The following is a 6,054-nucleotide window of genomic DNA, read 5'->3' as shown; positions in this document are numbered from 1 at the left end:
GCCTCCAACCCACGTGAGAGATCAATAGAGGGTTTCATCAAAGCACAGAATGAAGATACCATTGAAGAGGCAGAAGGACAGTCCCAAAACCTGTTGGCTGAAAGGGCTTTAGCACAGAAAGATCCCCAGGAAGGTAGAGGATTTTCTCCTGGGGGTTTCAGGAGATGGGTGCACAAAGCCATGACCACCTTGACGCAGTGCTGGTGGCAGGTCCCTCCTGAGGTGCCTCCCACCAGCGCCACTATGGGGTGGCTCCACAGTCCTCAAGTCTCTTCCAGCCTCTTTCAGTGGTAGATCTGGGGACCACAGGGAGAAGAAAATATGCCTTTCAGATCTGGATTTAGGATTCTTGTAGCGTCTTACAGCTAAACAATTGTAAATGTTTAATAAGCTCCAACAATGTGTACCAATTTTGTATGCAATCTATTTAATTCTTCAGAGAACCGTCAGTCAGATAATTTTGCCTCTCTTTAAAATCAGTAGGAGAGAATGAATTATTCATTTTAAACCAGCAGCAATCAGTCTCAGACATCCCCATCCGGAGGAACTCAAAGCAATTGCAATATTGAGTCAGGCAAGAGAGAGCTTTGGAAGAACAACGCTGGGAATCAAATCCCTGAAGATGCTCTTAATGTCCTTTCCTAATCACTCACCCAGCCAGCCCATCCGCCCTGCTCTTGTCAGCAAAATCGCTCCGATGGCAGCGGTGGCATCTGTGGGATACGGGCAGCAGCAGAGGATGCTGCTCCAGCGTCCCGCTGTGCCGTGGGACAGGCGTGGTCAGTGCAGCGATGCGCATGTTCCAAAATGATCCGGAAAGTTTCTTGCAAAGTATTTCCCACTTTCTTCGTGTTTTCATGTGGGACCGTGCATGGTGAAACACATCACGGCCCCTTAAAACAGGGTCAGGTGAAACACAGGGGCTGCTTTCTGGTCTGAAAATGGTGCTGCGTAATGATCCTGGTATACGAATCACTCTCTACTTGCTGTTTTTCTTACACTGTGTAAGCTAGAATAAATCCTGTTTTCCTTAAAGAAATACATTGGGGAAAAGGAAATAGTGGTTCATTTTTTTTTTTTCTTCAGGCAACACTGAGATGTTTTATTTGATTGTTTCAGATAATTTTGTTTGTATTATTGCATTAAACTAAATGCGGATTATTTTTTTTTTTTTTAGTAGTGTGCATACTGAACATGTTTATGCAAGCAAAATTGAATTGCACAGTTAAAATGCTCATGGGTAAAATTTACCCTCTGAAACGTGAGCATATGACCCTAAACAGAGTTTTTAGGAAGTTGGTGGTTCTCATGGGAGAAGAGGTGTTGAGCCAGAATCAGGGTATCTGCAGAGTCCCACCGGTGCCCCACAGCACCGCATAGCAGGCTTATTTATTTGTCACCAGTGGGCACAGGCTTTTTGAAGTTTTGGCGGAGTTTTTCTGGAACCTTTCACAATTTTTTTGCATCTAGAAAATTCAGCAGCTCCGAGCGCTGCAGCGTGAGAAGGGCTGTTGAAAGAAGTCCTTTGTTTTATTTGCTCTTTAGCAGCACTGAGGCTGTCATCTACTGTTGGCGTACCGTGACAAAGAGCCCTTCCCTCCTACCTGCATGCCGTTTCGGGGTGCTGTGGGTGAATCCAGCAGCCACTAGGTGCCAGTGCCGTTTTACATGAGAACAAGCTCGCTGCTGAACAGAGCCAAAGCCTAGAAAAAAAAAATTTTCAGGAATTTGGGCAACTTGCCAGTCGTTAAATATAGCGCTACTCACCACAGTTGCTCTTCGCTCTCTCTGCTGTTCTCCTTCAACGTATAGCCGTTTGTGCCTTGCGTACGTGCTCGGGAGGCGAGCAATACTCCGCTTTTTTTATTTTTTACTTATTTTTATCGTGGGATATAAACTTGAGAAACTTGCATCCGCGGGCTGAGCCGCCTCGCAGAGCTCCTTTGCAAACCTTGACCGTGCCACAACTTTCCTCCTGCACAACGTCTTATCCCTCCTGAATTTACCAACAGTATTTGGAGCTGCAGAAGAGATGTTAAATTAGGATCTGACCTTAGGCGCTGAGGGGAAAGGGGAGAATCCTTCTGCTGTCTCCAGGCTCTGATGCGGGCTTTTAGGAACTGTCTGAGCCTGTGGTTGTCTGGTGCTGTTTGCATGCATCCCACAGAGGAAATTTGTGTGCAACCTATCTACAGGTCCACCAGAAGCTGTCTGCTTTTTAACATCTTCACAACTTGGGGCTGAATATGCACGAGGTGGGTCTGGGGTCCAAGGAACGTCACTCTTCCAGTGCTTCCCTTAACCAGCCACAAACCTGGACACGCACAGTCCCCGTGTCCTGCAGGCAGCTGGAGCCAGGACAAGTCTTTGGACATGGAGAGGAGTTTGAGGTGGCAGGGCATCTCCAGGGAGAGAGCAGCCCCAGCCAAAGCAGCCCCCAAGGAGAGGGGTTGGTGGGTATGGGCTGACCCCCTGGCAGCTAGTGAACAGTGGTGATTTGTGGTCCCTGACTTGTAACGTCACCCTTCAAAGATCTGGTTTTGGGGCTATTGGGGTTTTTTTTTTTCCCCAAAAAAAGGGAAATCCAAGGTAGGTATGTAATGGGGAGATGAGATGGTCTGTGGGAGATTTAGCTGGGCTAGTGGGAAAAGGGAGCCATGCAAGCTGAAAGATAAAGCAGCTCCCCTTGGAAGTCACTGGAGACAGTGTCCCATGGAATTCTAGAGGAGGTTTCAGCGGGACATGGGACATAGTTTCTGGGTGGGATGTTTCAGGGTCTATCCAGCTCCAAAGGTGGAGTTGTGTGATCCTCAGATGTGTTTTATTCTCGCTTTGCACCTCAGATGTGAGGCTGTGTGCTGTAGAGACCTCCAGGAAAGCGCTGGCTGGAAGAAGGGAGAAGGAAAATGCATTTTTTGTACCTCCTGCCCTGCAAGCAGCCAAACTTGTGGCCATCTGCTGATTTTTCGGGGCCATTGATCTTCTCATCACTTTACGGCTCAAACGTGTCAGACTTGTTCGTGGAGGAGGGATATGGTTTTTGGCTTTGTCTTGCTATCCACTGGGAACCCACATGTTTACAAATGGGAAATAATGTTTTTTTAAGTTGGGTTGTGGGTTTGAGATTTCTTGAAAAATCATTCTTGCTCTCCAAAATTGATCAGCCAGCTGCTGCTGAGCAAAAAGGGAATCTCAGTTGTCTGAGAGGGGAAACGTTGAAGCACAAAAGTGAATTCTGCCATTGCTCTGATTTCAAAGAAAATGAAAGCAGGCCATCAGGAAAAGCTAATGAGGTAAAATAATAGAGCTGGCAGAGCTGCTGTTCTTGCTAAAGCCCAGAATACAGCTGACCTCTTTGTAAGTCTGTAGGAACAATGTCAAGCTATTTTGGTGAAGTCTCTTTTGGCTTGGTAGGGGGAGGGCCGTTGGTGGGGTGCTGTGTGCTGGCAGTAGCGAGGTACCAGATCTTGCCCCCATTTCTTGGGCTCAGGATCTCTCTGTAAAGGTGCAAAACCACCCCTTGTTCTGGGCATGGAAGCAGGAATTGCTGTTGCTCGGTCATTTAACTATGATGGTTTTTCCAAGTAGCAGGTCCTCATCTTCTTAAAACGACAAGGGCTGTAGCTGATTTACCTGTCAGCAACCAGGCAACAGGCTCTTCCCAAGGTGGGACCAATCCCTCACAGCCCTAAATCATGTAACGCCCCATCTAACCCCCCTTATTTTTGCGTGTTGTTGTCTTGCTGTTGATGTCGCTCCCCGAGACATCTCCATCACGTAAGGAACAGGGATCAGGTAAGGAACAAAAGCATTACAACTGTAATAAATTTACAACAAAAGTGATTCCGGCAGTGTTGACAGATAAATAAATATTGGCCGAAGAGGTGGTGGGGAAAAAAACCCTAACCCCTTGATGTTTTTTACTTAAAAGTGCAGAAGTATAACGCTGCTGATTTACTGCTGCGTGTGCACGCCAAGCGTCACCAAAGTGCACGTTGAAAACGCTCTCGGCATTGCCGAGCAGCTTGTGACCTCACCTGTCTGACCTCAAATGGATCCCTGCAGAGCAAAGTGTGCTCTTACTTCCCATGCACAGGATAACCCTTTCAGATGAAACTTGGGCTGTAAAAGGACTTGAGGCATGCATGTTGGTTTAAAAAGTTTTAATGATATTTCAAAGTCCAGTTAATGTCCTTGGATTACTCTAGAATTACAGGCTTGCTTCACAGAATTTAATCCCGGTTATAATTTCCTCGTAATGGACAATTGAGATGCCATTTTCACTTCGTTCCGTTTAAACATACATGATTGTCCTCCAGTAAATGGATAGTGTGATTTTTTTTTTCGCTACACTTCACAGTGTTAAAACTCTATACAAATATTGTACTACGCATATAAAAATAAGTGCTTCATGCACACACTTTTTAATACTGCTTCTTGCCCTTTTCTTTGACATCTTCCTGAACTTATATAAATAGCTGAAAAAGCAGACTAAAGTTACCGAACATGGAAAGCGAGAAACACTTTCTGCCAACGGTAGTCTTATAGAGAAAGAGAGAGAGAGATATGTTACTCGTTGGCAATCGAACACGACTTAAAAGACATAGACAGAAGAGAAACTAAAGCCACGATACCTATAACACTCTGGGTTATTTTGCCCTCTGCGAACACGTGTCATTTTCTGCGAAGCCAAGCGTGCCGAACAGCAACCGCAGAGGGCTTGTAATACCTTTAGGATCACCCTAATGAGCTAGTTTATAAATAGAAAGGGTCTAACAGGACCGCAGACTATACAGCTTATGTGTTTTTGTTCCATTCCTAGTGAAACTGAGTCAGCCGAAGCATGAGAATAGAAAACACTCAGCTCCTGGTAGTCAACACCTTGTCACAGACCATCGTGCTTTGTACAGCTTTGGGGTTGCACGGGGGAAGCCTCGCTTGAAACTGCTTGTACGGTGCCACATTACATCATCTAGACCGGATGAAAAATTTGGGGCCAGGTCTTTGGAATCGATGGGCATCGTCAACCCGGTTGTAAATTCTGCCCCCAAAGGGTGGTTTGGTTTTTTTTTTTGGTCCTAGACAGAGCAGAGTCAAGTTGTCTCAGTGTGTGTTACCGTATAGGATATATTATATAGGATTAACATGTCTGCTGTAGTTATCCAGTGCTGGGTTTCTGCTCTGTCTCTAGAGCATCATTACTCCTGCCTCAATCCGATGGCAAAAACAACTGGCTGATGCCCTCCTGCTGCAAACCAAAGGATGCTCTCAGCATCCCCAGAGGGTTCAAACACAGCACCAACGCCAGCACCCTCCAAAACAAGAGGCACCTTTACTGTTGACATGAACCCTCTTCCACTAAATTAATTTTTTGCAAGGATCGCAGCAGTCAGCAGCCTTGCTTTAATGTGTAACGCAGCATTGACAGCCAGGCAGGGCTCTTTCCATCCTGTTAAAATGGTTCCTTGTATATAATTTTATTCCTGTAGAGGTGCCTGTTATTACTGGGCCGTGGCTGTGAGCTCTTGTGCTCTAATTAAGTAGAGAACTGGCCCTAATGAATAGCACTTTTCTGGTCCTTAATAGTCCTAAAAGTTTTCCTATCTTTCACTGAACGTGCCATTCGATGCAAACCGAAAAAAAACCACAAAAACTCACTGGTTTTTGATGGTTTGTGACTTGTAGGTATTGCTGGGAAGCAGCAAAGTAGGAGGGGAAAACTCTGCTGCGTGCTTGCCCCTTGCTTTAAAAATCAAATTAGCGTTGGAGAGCATGCAAACTAGCCTGTTAGGCTGGGCACACGCATTTATGATAAACGTCTGTTTTTTTCTTTGCCTGTGCCAGCGTGAACGTCAAAGCCTTTCCTTTTACCCGCTGCTCTGCCTGGCTGGAGAAATTTTGGGGCGAGGGGAGGAGAACTCCCGATGCACGGAGACACGCCATCCTTCCCCGGTCCCACGCCACAATGTCCACGGGACCAGCTGTTTTCAGCACAGGCTGTGGCTTGTAAACACTCACACAATGGTGTGTATGTATATATACTTATATATATGT

The sequence above is a fragment of the Balearica regulorum genome, chromosome 7, assembly GCF_011004875.1.
Source record: "Balearica regulorum gibbericeps isolate bBalReg1 chromosome 7, bBalReg1.pri, whole genome shotgun sequence".
Classification (NCBI taxonomy): domain Eukaryota; kingdom Metazoa; phylum Chordata; class Aves; order Gruiformes; family Gruidae; genus Balearica; species Balearica regulorum.
The sequence above is the reverse complement of the archived record's forward strand: the minus strand, read 5'-3'. Positions refer to the sequence as shown.